Source organism: Schistocerca serialis, chromosome 3 (genome assembly GCF_023864345.2).
Source record: "Schistocerca serialis cubense isolate TAMUIC-IGC-003099 chromosome 3, iqSchSeri2.2, whole genome shotgun sequence".
In the NCBI taxonomy this organism is placed as follows: Eukaryota; Metazoa; Arthropoda; class Insecta; order Orthoptera; family Acrididae; genus Schistocerca; species Schistocerca serialis.
The window spans coordinates 161,993,015-162,006,813 of NC_064640.1; the positions used below are offsets into that span (position 1 = coordinate 161,993,015).

A 13,799-nucleotide genomic window follows, 5' to 3' on the forward strand; every position below is an offset into this window, starting at 1 on the left:
AAACACTAAAAACATAAGAAATTTTGTGAACCTTCTAGACATGCTAAATACTTAATAACAAATATTTACTGCCAATTGGATTTTAACTAGTCACCACCAGTACGTAAGACAGCAATGCTAACCGTTACTCCATTCTGCATGCAGCACAGCTTGTGGCAACATAATTCGGAACACTGATGCAAAATTTAGTATGAAATAAATTTATGCTGTCATCTCTCCCTTTTTGAGATAAGTAATGGAAAATTGTTACACCGTCACCATTCAAATTGCCTAAACCTTGAGTCACAATCATCATGTCACCAACTTTCAGTGGCCTTGGCTTAGGAGAGACAATGTAAGTCAATAAAGGACTCTAATGAGAAAATGATGTTTAATCATTTCTTGATGGGAATTTCAAAACTGTGTTACTGTCTGCAGATCACACATACATTTCCAACCACTGCATAAAGAACACAGGGAGGAACAGTTACATTCAGCACCACATACAACATTGATGTCATGAGTGCCACTCGATCACTGGAAACAGTCACACTGTATCAAAACTGAGGAGCACACATGTGGACTGATTTAAAGTGGAATGACCTCTTAAAACTAACTGCATGGAAGGTGAATGCCAGACAGAGATTCACTAGAAAAATTCTTACGAAGTGTTGTCCACAAAGGAGGTAGCTTAATAAACCTTAGTTCACACAATATGTAAGTGGTGCTCCTCACTTTGAATCCCTTATCAGGTAGGACTCATGGACGAAATAGAGAAAATCCAAAGAAGAGCAATATCTTTCTTCCTGGGTTTATTTGTAACTGCAAAGCATCACAGACATACTCACTCAACTACAGCTGCAGATGCTATAAGAGAAGCGCTGAGCATCATGGTGTGGTTTATTGTTAAATTTTGAGTGTGTACATTACTAGATGAATCAGTCAATTTATTGCTTCTCACCAGATATATTTTTTGAGAATACCGTAGAGGTAAGTGGCTTACAGAGTGTAGACGTAGATGTACATGTACATGTACATGCACATGCTGCTTCCAGTCTCCAAATGCACAAAAAAAGTCATTATTTAAATTTTACAAAAGTCTGCCTTTTTGTCTGTTGCCTTTCCACAGATGTGACAGCAACTGACCAGTCCATGCTGGAACAGGCCATATTGTCAACACCCTGCCAATCAAATCACATCGAAGAGTCACCTGACTTGTGAGACAGACAGTTCTCAGAGCCATGGTCACAAAATGGTACTTTTTTCTGTTCCGAGATGCCGCCTACAGAAAACACAAATGGCTTAGTTGTCTTTACTTTTTTACTTCCCACTTCCTCCAAGAAGAGCCTGAGGCTACTGGAGCTGCCTTATCTCATCCCCTGGCAACCCTCATAATGTAATCTCCACATGAAAAAACCGATATGGCATATTATGTGATGTTATGGCAAACTGCTGTAAAATGCTGACAGAACTAAAAATTTTGTGTGCCTCTCGGATTGATGATTTCAGATACTGTGTTTCACATTACTTGTCAATATCAAATTACAGCTCCCAGATTGAAAAATTGTAGTTCATTCTGATCCCTCAACTGTGAAGGGAGTAATATACCATCCCCTGCAGTGGATCAAGCAAAACTGAGAAATAACTGTTCAACACCAATGCTAATGTGGAATAAAACTGGTTCACAGCAATCAACAAGTTCCTGTCACTAAAATTTATGTTCCATTACCCCATACAATTTACAGTTTATAGATTAAGAACATATTTTATCTTAAGTCTTTGGTGAGAATAGAGTCAGTATTTCTATGTCAGTCTATTGTTTAGTCATTGTGATGTTTCTGAAATGTAGTTTGGCTCATCAGGTTCCCATTTAGCTAGAAACTTTGCTTAAGCCTTGCATAAATGTATTGTAGCTTGTTCATTGATATTAAATGTGACAACCACCCCTCCATACCTCTATACTTTAGGGATCATGTCATAAGCAAACACTGAGTGTGCTTGAGCTTGGCCATACTATTTATCCCTTTTTTTCATAATATGGCCAATACTATCACCTTTGGTCTTTCAACACAGTACCACATGATTTTTAGATGTAACATTTCCATTTGTGAATTGTGTGTCATTATTGGTGGTAAAGTTGCCTGTGTACCTTATAGGTTTTTAAGCATGTTAATTTGTTATTACTACTACCCTCGAGAGGATTTCTCTGCCACTGGGCTGCTTGCTATGAGTAGTAGTCAGCCCATTGTGAAATCTGCCCGTCATCAAAGAACACCAACCATACAGCTAATGTCTTTCACCCACTGCATGCCAGTATGTGTTCTAATGCGCCTCTCTGTGGTGGCAATTCAGTGGCATATGACTAACAAGCCCCAGTGCTATTAATGCATCACTACTTTTACATAGGTATGCTGCACACACTCCATTGTCCTAAAATTAATTTGTATGCCCTTTTCAGCCTTGTTTTTATCTTTTACTTATTTCTCTATATTTTATTATCCACCTCTGCAACTGAATGGATCTGCCATATGCTTGCATTATTTCACTATGTTGTAACATTATCATCACACAGTTTACACTATTGTATGGTATGGCAAAATTATATTCAAATTTTACAAAGTTTTTAAAACTCATGCTACAAAATTGTAGATCTCAAGTACCATTGTGAAGAAAATTGCTGCATAATTTTGAAGGAATCTGCAGAAATAAAACCCCACTTGTGACAAAGCAAGCTGGGATACTTTTGCTCCCTCTCTTGTTTTGGCATCTGCCTCCTTAAAATTCATTTGTTCACTTTTAACTAATTACCATTGACATATATGAATATAATCTAAGTTTTCATACAAGAGAAAGATTGGTCCTCAGTTTTAAAGAATATAACACCAGATCTAATTTTGTGCTTAATTTTATGTATGTAATTAATTTTCTAATTTATTTCTACTATTCCTAGTTAATATCTTTCATTATAGGACAAAATCATTAATTGATACGTAACTTAAATTCTGTTTTTGATTTATAAACAAATACAAATTCTGTATTAATTATAAACATTTGGAAGATGAAATGCTAGTAATCTTAAAGTATCTATTTGGCTCTATCCCAAAACATGTTAGCAAAGCCAACCCTTAATTAATTCCAAAGTAATTAACAGTTTTGTCAAAAGTATTGTTTGCGTAATGATATATGTTAATTTCATCATTTGAACTAATAATTCAGCCTAACTCTTGTAGTAGAAGAAACTGTTAAAAAGAACTAATTTTTTGATGTATTCAGTTAATTTAATGAGTTAAGTTTTAATTGTAAATGTCTGTCAGACAAAGAGGGAAGGTAAACTGAAAATGAAAGGTGTCCGCATATGTGGAGGATAATTAACGTCTGAAGTAATCAGCGCATTGGTGCAGCAACAGCAGAGTCAATATACAGAAAAAAACTGTCTTAAATATGAGATCTTAACATTAAATGTGGTATAACAGAAGTGTTTGTGATCTGTGCAAGCAGTATATGAAGATAACTGTCTACCTATAGAAGTGTGTCATGGTACATCAATTTCTAACATGGAATTACAACTTTTAAACATGGTTGCCTAGAGTAATGTGTGTGGAATGTATTAGCAATACGTGTATATCACCCTTCAGGCTAGAACACAGTGAAATAATAGTTTGTCTAAGTGATGATTTTGTCTGATCGGTAATGAGAGTTAAGTTTGCCTTAGCATAAGGATCTGTTACTGTGGAGTGTTTTTCAGTAGAGTCAATTTTGCATTAGATAACCAGAGCAGGTGTTTATATATCAGATAATGAAAAAATAATGAAATAAGAAAATAATGAATAATGTTAGGGTCTTAATGGTTATGGAGACTGTCTCTGCAGTAAGGATATTTTTTGGGAATGCACTCTACTGGCTAATAATGTAAGGAATGTAAGTGAAATAATGGTGCAGACAGACATGATTAATGCAAAAGGTAACTATATACAAACAAATGTGGTGTAGCTGTATTGATGATCTAATTGTGAACTAGACAACATTGGGTACTGTTTATATTGTGCAATTCATGACACTCCAGCTGGAATGAGAGATTAACAGAAAGAGCAATATTTACAAGTCATACAATGCTGCATAATTGGAACAATAGGTTATCTGAAAACTTACATTTGTGTTCTGAGCAATTATCAGCTTGAGACGGTAATACTGGAATGAAAAACAATATGTTTGCTGATTAACTGATAACTGTGGTACTAGGCTGATGGGCAGGTAAATTATTTGGTAACATTTTGTGATTTTGTGAGGATTTAATTTTCTGGTTGAATGACAGCAGTGTTCAGAGTTGAGTAGAGAAGTGGGGCAATGATTTGGTACAACTTCCATCCCAGTAATTTTGATTTGAGTAGTAATTAAGTTTTTTTTTTACAGTGACTCTATTCTTTATTCATAATGTAATGATTAGTAAATCTATGCTACTGCACATCTTGAGTTTTTGCTATTATGCAAATGGGAAAAAAACCCAAAGTCTTTCAAGTTTAACCAGTTTCAGACAGTTAGGCCTTAGAGTAATGTTTTGAGTGTAATGTGCACTTGATTTTAGAATTTAACTAGTCCACACTTTTCACACTATAGTCAATTTTAGTACTAATTATTGTAATGCTGTGAGAACTATGTAATGTATTTATTTATGATGTAATGACAATCATTTGCCATTAGTGTTGAACAATTTTTTTAGACTTAAGTTAGAAGTAAAAGTAAGTGTACTGAAGTAGGGTATTTTGTCTCATTTTTTCATGTACTGTGGCAGAGGAGAACCACCTCCAAGGGAACTGACAGCAATCCATTTCCCTATTAACTGCCACTTGGACCTGTTGAAGGTGTGGACAACTTGGTGAGAAAAATGTGAAAAAGTTCATGAAAAGTTTGAAAGTGCTTGTGAAAAATACTAAACATTGATAAAGTGAAATTTTCTGTCAATTGCAACCCATGAGGATTTATTATCTGAAGCAAGACAGGACTTGTATCAAATGATATGTATCTTAGAATGTAATCCTAGTTTAACCCAAAAGAACATAAATTATGATGAAGATGCATAATATTTGTTAAAAGTATAACTTGTGGATCTTTTGTGACATTGTACAATGCACTGTATGTAAGTATTTTGTATGGGGATTTTCATATGGCCAGTTCATATAAGTTAGAAACACATTTTCCGTAGTTTTTGATAAGATTTTTGATTGTTGTACCTTTTTTTTTTTTTTTTTGCAATATCTGTCTGGTCAATCCTCTCGTTTTGCCATCTGCCTCCTTAAATTTCATTTTTTCACTTTTAACTAATTACCATTAACATACACGAATATAATCTACATTTTCAAAAAAGGGAAAGATTGGCCCTCAGTTTTAAAGAATATACCACCAGATCTGATTTTGTGCTTAATTTTATGTATGTAATTGATTTTCTAATTTATTTCAACTATTCCTAGTTAGTATCTTTCATTATAGGGCGAAATCAGTAATTGTTTCATAACTTAAATACTACTGGTGACGTATAAACAAATATAAATTCTGTGTTAATTATAAACATTTGGAAGATGAAATGCTAGTAATCTTAAAGTATCTATTTGGCTCTAATGAAAAACATGTTAGCAAGACCGGCTCTTAATTAATTCCAAAGTAATTAACAGTTTTGTCAAAAGTATTGTTTGCATAACGATATATGTTAATTTCCTCATTTAAACAAATAATTCGGCCTAAGTCTTGTAGTAGAAGACACTGTCAAAAAGAACCAATTTTTCAATGTATTCAGTTAATTTAATGAGTTAAGTTTTAATTGTAATTTCTGTAAATTTAACTTTGAACAATGTTTTGTTTCAGTACCTATTATTGTGAGGATATATAAGGGCCTGATTTTTGGTCACGAGACAGTCAGTCCACAGCCAAGTTTCAGACAAGGGACCTGTGTTGGTTAGAACAACAACAATGCTTCAATTTAATTGTGAAATAAGTGTTACACAATTAGGCCATGTGTTAAGTTAAAACAATGGTAGTGTCTGCTCCATATGTACCATTCTATTATTCAAGAACGGTGAACTTTGTGGTTAGGTTTTTACTGCTCGTAGATATTCAACAGGAAACTATTGTAGCAGTATGTGGACATTCGCCTGCAAACTATTAATTAGGCTTATAGGAAGTTAGAACAATAGTGCACTGGCCATATTAAATGTGTGTATGGGGGGCTGCGAAAAGTGAAAGTAAACTGCTGTGAAATGCAAATGTGCCTCTGTCGGCAACATCATTTACAGTATACAGTAGTTGTACTTCCACAACCCATTTTTCAGCCAGCGTAGCAGCCAGTACGTCAACACTGAGGACAACAAATGAAGAAAGAAATAAAGCAGGTGAACTGCTACACACTCTCTGAAGAACTGAACTGCCTATTGTTCTGGAGTTGGCAGCCCTGCAGCCAGGCGGACGCGCGTGTACAAAGCTCTCACTAAGTTGAGCGATTAATATTGAAATAAGAGCTAATTTAGTTAATATTACATTTTAGACTAGTGCATTTACTTCTTATCTAATCTATCTATTGAAGGTTTCACTTTTCTAAATGTAATTACATCAAAAAGGAAGTATTTCGTAAAGGCTGGCAGTCGCGAGTTTGATTACATACTTAGGCGTAAATTTAATATGAGAGTAGATATTTGTTTTTGACTAGACTTAGGGCTTCAAAGTTAAATTAATTTGTGTCTCTCATCCAGAATTTGTGTGGTTAATTAAAAGTTTCTGAAGCAAGTTTATAAGTTTGTTTACTTTAGTGTTTAGTTACGTATTAGTACAGCTTACGAAACTATTGTGTTGTTGAAGTTATTTTCCGCTTTTGTGTTACGTTTTACTCTCAAACCATGTGTGACAAGTGTGGTGGTTGCCGTAGAAATTTGAAAGAGGGGGTGTTCTGTATAGACTGTAGGTTGTGGTTTCTTTGGGGCGAGTGCAGCGAAGAGGAAACGAGGGTAGATAATGAGGCTCTTCCATGGCAGTGTAGGTTATGTAGAAAGGACAGAAAAATTGTGGAACAGGAGGCAACGATTTGTGCCCTTAAGGCTGAATTAGAAATCACAAATTTGGAATTATGTAAGCTAAGGGAGGAAAAAGTCTCTGGGCGCTGGGAGAAGGTAGCAAGCAAAGGGCGAAATAAAACTACTGAAATTCAGTTAGCAAATCAGTTTGCCTTGCTATCTGAAGTAGTGGAGGACAGGCCTCATTCAGATGTAGTTGATTGTAGGTTGAAGCAGAATACTAGCTTAAAGAAAAAAGACAGGTCGGGATCAAACCAGAATAGCAAAAGAAAAATTCTGCTTATAGGTAGTAGTCATGGGAGGGGTATGGGCCAACAGCTTCAGGAGAAATTAGGGACAGAGTACCTGGTCACAAGTTTTGTGAAACCAAGTGATAGCCTTAGCCAGGTGACAGAAAACAAGTCAGCTATACAAGGACTTTGAGAAGGAAGATCAGGTAATTATAGTTGGGGGAGGAGGAAACAGCCTGGCCATGAATCCAAGATATAGTATTAAGAGTGACGTGGATAAAATAGAAGCAGAAACTGGGCACACGAATGTGGGGTTTGTGGAGGTCTTTCAGCGCCATGATCAGCCCTGGGTAAACACTGCTGTAAGGTGTATTAACACTGAGCTGAACGGGATGCTCCAGACACTGGCAAAGTCTCACATGAGTGTTGTTCCAACTGATGCTATTGGTAGGTGGGGCTACATTACACATGGCCTGCACCTTAATAGGAAGGGGAAAGATAAGTTAGCTTCTCTATTAACAGATCCTGTAAGGGGTGATCCCTGTGGTTATTGGGACCAGGCAGACAGGTTTTTTAGGTTAAAGCCAAATTCCAGAAAGACAACAACCAAGGAAAATAGAAGAAAAGAAACTTCATGCACAGCAAATGGGGATAAAGCTAAGGGCGTTATCAACTTACTTCACCAAAATATCAGGGGAATAAAAAATAAAGTAGATGAGCTGATAATGTGTTTAGATGACCTCAAAAATAAGAATGAGATTGATATACTTTGTCTATCTGAGCACCATGTAACTGTGGGGATGGAAAATGTCAGTATAAATGGGTATAATTTAGCATCTTACACTTGTAGATCTAGTATGGATAAAGGAGGAGTTCCAGAATGAGATTTTCACTCTGCAGCGGAGTGTGCGCTGATATGAAACTTCCTGGCAGATTAAAACTGTGTGCCCGACCGAGATTCGAACTCGGGACCTTTGCCTTTCACGGGCAAATGCTCTACCATCTGAGCTACCGAAGCAAGACTCACGCCCAAAACTCACAGTTTTACTTCTGCCAGTATCTCGTCTCCTACCTTCCAAACTTTACAGAAGCTCTCCTGCGAACCTTGCAGAACTAGCACTCCTGAAAGAAAGGATACTGTGGAGACATGGTTTAGCCACAGCCTGGGGGATGTTTCCAGAACGAGATTTTCACTCTGCAGCGGAGTGTGTGCTGATATGAAACTTCCTGGCAGATTAAAACTGTGTGCCCGACCGAGACTCGAACTCGGGACCTTTGCCTTTCGTGGGCAAGTGCTCTACCATCTGAGCTACCGAAGCACAACTCACGCCCGGTACTCAAGAGTTTTACTTCTGCCAGTATCTCGTCTCCTACCTTCCAAACTTTACAGAAGCTCTCCTGCGAACATTGCAGAACTAGCACTCCTGAAAGAAAGGATACTGTGGAGACACGGCTTAGCCACAGCCTGGGGAATGTTTCCAGAATGAGATTTTCACTCTGCAGTGGAGTGTGCGCTGATATGAAACTTCCTGGCAGATTAAAACTGTGTGCCCGACCAAAACTCGAACTCGGGCCTTGGTTTGGAAGGTAGGAGACGAGATACTGGCAGAAGTAAAACTGTGAGTACCGGGCATGAGTCGTGCTTCGGTAGCTCAGATGGTAGAGCACTTGCCCGCGAAAGGCAAAGGTACATTACTTTCTCAAAAATTTTAGAAAATGCTGTAAGCAAGGATACTGGCTGCTAATTATTGACATCTGTGGTTTCCCCCTTTTTGTAGAGAGGCCTGACAATGGCATATTTTAAACTGTCTGGAAAAATATCCTGAGTCAGTGATGCATTACATATGTGACTCAAAACATCAGCTGTAAGTGCTCCACATTGTTTTAATGTTACCCATCTCAACAGTAGTGAGATACTTAGCAGATCACAGTTTGGATTGCAGAAATGCTGTTCCACTGAGACAGCAATATACAGTTTCAATGTCCACATAATAGAGTCCTTAAATAGTAAAGTGTCACCGGTAGGAATATTCTGTGACTTATCCAAAGCATTTGACTGTGTGAACCAGGACATTATGTTACAGAAATTACAATTCTATGGTATAAATGGAACAGCATATGAGTGGTTTAAGTCATATCTACAGAACAGGAAGCAAAAAATCTCTCTATATGCTTCAAGTGATTCAAAGGAGTTTGCCACTTCATCTAACAGGGGTGAAATTACATTAGGTGCTCCACAAGGGTTCGATCATGGGTCCCCTCCTGTTTTTGATATATGTGAATGACCTCCCTTCTTATGTGAAACAAGATGCTGAACTGACACTGTTTGCTGATGATACAAGCATAATTATTAATCCAGTAAAAGAAAGTCCGATAGAAAATGATACAAATAAGGTATTTGGAAAAGTCATTAATTGGTTTTCTGCGAATGGACTTGCTTTGAACTTTGAAAAAACACAGTACATCCAATTTCTGCTGCAAAAAGTATAATTCCTTCAATAAACATAACACATCAAAAGAAGTCAGTAGCCAGGGTAGAGCATACTAAGTTTTTGGGTGTACATATAAATGAGAATCTTAATTGGAAAAGTCATATTTTGGATCTCCTAAAGCGACTAGGTTCAGCAACTTTTGCCAGTCTTGAAGATGTAGAAATTAGCAAGCTAACATACTTTGCATACTTCCACTCTCTGATGTCATACGGAATAATATTCTGGGGCAACTCAACACTTAGGCAAAAGGTATTCACTGCTCAAAAGAAAGTAGTTAGAATAATGTGTGGGGTTCATAGTCGCACATCTTGTAGGCATCTGTTTAAAAGGTTAGGAATTCTTACAACTGCTTCACAGTACATTTACTCAGTAATGAATTTTTTTTCTCAACAACATGGACCAGTTTAAAATCAACAGCGACATTCATGATTACAATACCAGAAAAAAGAAAGACCTACACTATCCTTTACTTAACCTATATTTGGCACAGAAATGGGTAAAATATGCTGCTATAAAACGTTTTGATAAATTACCAGATGAAATAAAATGTCTGACAGACAGCAGTAATAGCTTCAAAAACAAACTGAAATCATACCTTCTTGACAACTCCTTCTATACCATAGATGAATTCTTAAATATGAGTAAATAAATCTGGAGATATAATATATGCAATTTGTGCCATTTGAGTGAATGGGATAGATAATAGAAATATTTCGGTATATATATATATATATATATATATATATATATATATATATATATATATAAAAACCTTGTTTCCTGTGCACATTTCTTGTGCATTTGACACGTTCCACATCATAATGGTTTTTCCATGCTATTGATCAAAGGACCATGTAACTGACTAACTAACTAACTCAACTACTGCTGAATAAGTGCAACACAGCACCACACCACATGTCCAGTCTCAAAGTAAACTTTGTGAAACGGTCCAGTGTCCAGAATGAATTTTCACTATGCAGTGAAATGTACACTGATCTGAAACTTCCTAGCAGGTTAAAACTGTGTGCTGGACCAGGAGTTGAACCTGGGACCTTTGCCTTTTATGGGCAAGCACGCACTGGCTGAGCTATCCAAGCACAATTCAAGACCCACCCTCACACTTTCACTTGGAAGGTAGGAGTTGAGGTAAGGGCGGAATTGGAGCTGCTAGGGCAGGTTGTGGGTCGTGCCTGGAGAGCACTTGCCCGCAAAAGGAAAAGTCACAGGTTTGAGTCCTGCTCTGGCACACATACATACTTTGCTAAAAAGCTGTAATTCAGCATCATAACTTACACAAGAGTGACACAATTCAGTTCATCAACTTTCACACATTCTGTTTCTCCTTGGAATTACAGAGTTCTACTAAGACTGTTAGGTGAGAGTATCTCCTTTCTTGTTTATACATATGTATCCATGTCAACTGTTATTTACATTTCTGTACCCTCTGTACACTGTCTTGTATGTACTCCAACTGATTGTTCTGAGATGCAGTAGGTTACCATTTCCCATTCATTACAGATATGTTTCTCAATTGCATTTTGTTTCTTCAAGAGAAAGTTAGCCCTGAGTTTATAAATAACATGTCCTGTACTACACATTACCAATCTCTCACTATCTAATTTGTAAATGTGCAAGCTTTCATATGGTCAATCATGCAGACCATGCTCTGTGTTTCATTCAGCCCTGACTGACAGTTCAGAATAAGGATGGTCATCAATAGTGAAATTATACAGTTTATAAAGCTGCCATCTTAAGAGTATAGTTCTACTGACAGAAGTTGCTCCCTTGCCTAAATAAAGTTTTCGATGCTGAAGAATGATATGGAAACCAAACAAGTCCCTCTTCCTGATTTGTACAAGTTTCTTTGACTTGTATTAATTTGAAGAATGATATGGAAACCAAACAAGTTCCTCTTCCTGATTTGTACAAGTTTCTTTGACTTTTGTATTTTATCTATTAGAAGTTTTTTGTATTAAGTGGAATTTGACAGAAGAGAGATAGCATCTTGAGTTATATTATCCAACAAGATGCTGTGTAGTATACATACTTTGATGAGTTATTACATGTTAGTGGCAGCATAGTGTGCTCCGAGAATCTAAGTTTATATACAGTGTGGGAAGAGCAGAGGCTACGCACCCTATTGTGTATGCTTCCTAATCCCTGAATCAGCTGCAACAGCACTACTCACAGATAGAAAAAGAAGCCCTTGCTACTGTGTATGCACTTAAAAAATTTCTTGTTTTCCTATACAGTTCTGTATTTTATATGGTTACTGAATGTAAACCTCTGGTTTCTCTTTTCCATCCTTCAGCATCTCTCCCAGACAAAGCAGCCCATTTCCTGCAATACTGGGCTCTGTTTCTGTCATGCTATAATTACAGGATTCATTTCTGCCCACAGCACACCACACTAATGTGGATGCTCTTTCTCAGTTGTCAACTGACGACAATCCAGCATTCAATCAGGATGAACTGTTGTGTTTCTAATTAGACGTCGAAGCCCAAAGTACCTGGATGGTTTTCCTATTAGCAGTTCTCTGTCACGGCCAATCCTGTCTTATGTCACATTGTTCAATTTGTCCATCACAGCTGGTCGGATAGATCACTGGGCCGGACATTAGGATCCCTTGCGTCAATATTATGCTCTCCATCACCAGCTCTTCATTCATGATGCTGTATTACTGTTGACTACTAAAGAGTCAGTGTCTAGGGTTGTGATCCCATCTGCATTGCAGCAAGACATCATGCACCTTCTCCACCGTGACCATTGGGGTGTATCTCATACAAAATTTCTGGCCTGCTGCTATGTGATTCTGTCGGGTATTGACAATGATATCACACGTGTTGTGTCCACCTGCTCATAGTGCGCCACCCATCAAGTGGCATCATGGGTCTTTCTCTTTCTCTTTAAATAAGAAAATATTGCCAACTGGTAATGTCTGTGACTTGTCAAAAACACTTTATTTCACAGTTCACAGTATTCTCCTATACAAGTTCAAATGTTGCGGTATTAAAGAGCTTGCTTGTAACTGACTGTGACTGAAACTGTTCAGCATGTTGCATTAATAAAGTCAGGGAGCGTACTCAATGAAACGTCATCTTCAGAATGTGTAATAATCACTACAGTTGTATCGCAAGGATTGGGTACACTCTTGTTATTGTTACATATAAACGCCCTTATATATCCAAGAAGCAGAAACAGTATTCTCAGTTGAAGACGAAAGTATTATAGTAAATCGTAAGGGAGAAAATTCGACACCTGAAAATGTAAATAACATTTTCCTGAAAATTAATAATCAGTTTTCTGCAAACAGTGTGTCGGTGAATTTATATAAAACACAATACACATAATTTAATAATGCACATGGCCTGATCACACCATTAAAAGCAATGCACATGGGTAAATCAGTAAATGAAACAGAATATTCTAAATTGTTAGGCACTTCTATTGATGAGAATCTGAAGTGTAAGTTACATGTTACAGATCTTAAACATCTACATTTTGAAACATTTTTGTTACATATACCAGATTTTGGAGAAGAAAATATCAAGTTTATGACTTACTCTTCTTATTTTTATTCACTAATGCCTTCTGGCATCATATTCCCCAATAATTCACCACTGAGGAAAAAGTGTCTGTTGCAAAGAAGCAGAACAAGAATAATATGAAGCGTACAATCTGTAATTTCTTTTAGTCAGCTTTTTAAACAGTTGAGCATGCTGACAACAGCCCAACAGTACATTTACTCCCTTATCAAGTTTGTTGTATGACTGTGAGGAAAAAGAACTGACGAATCATGTAAATGGTCAGCATTCTGCAAAATTTTCCGCTGAGAAAGTGTACTATAACTGTGAAACTGATTTGTTCCACATCAGAGCAAAAGGTTGTAATTACAATTCATAGAAACTGCAAATAACTAACTCATTCTCATCAACAGATATGAAACAACAAGTTTCAGTCCATTTTCTCTTGATTTTTATATGACGAGTCAAATGATTCAACGTCGACAATCCCCCCAATTTATTTTTGAGAAACTAGCCATA

The 13,799-nt window shown here is 36.9% G+C and overlaps 1 protein-coding gene across 4 annotated transcripts in view; it reads right to left on the bottom strand.

The window, feature by feature from the left end:
• The window catches only part of LOC126469873 (exocyst complex component 1), a 273,287-nt gene that overhangs the window by 126,302 nt on the left and 133,186 nt on the right, over window positions 1–13,799 (bottom strand). The gene's annotated exons all lie outside the window — the stretch shown is intronic.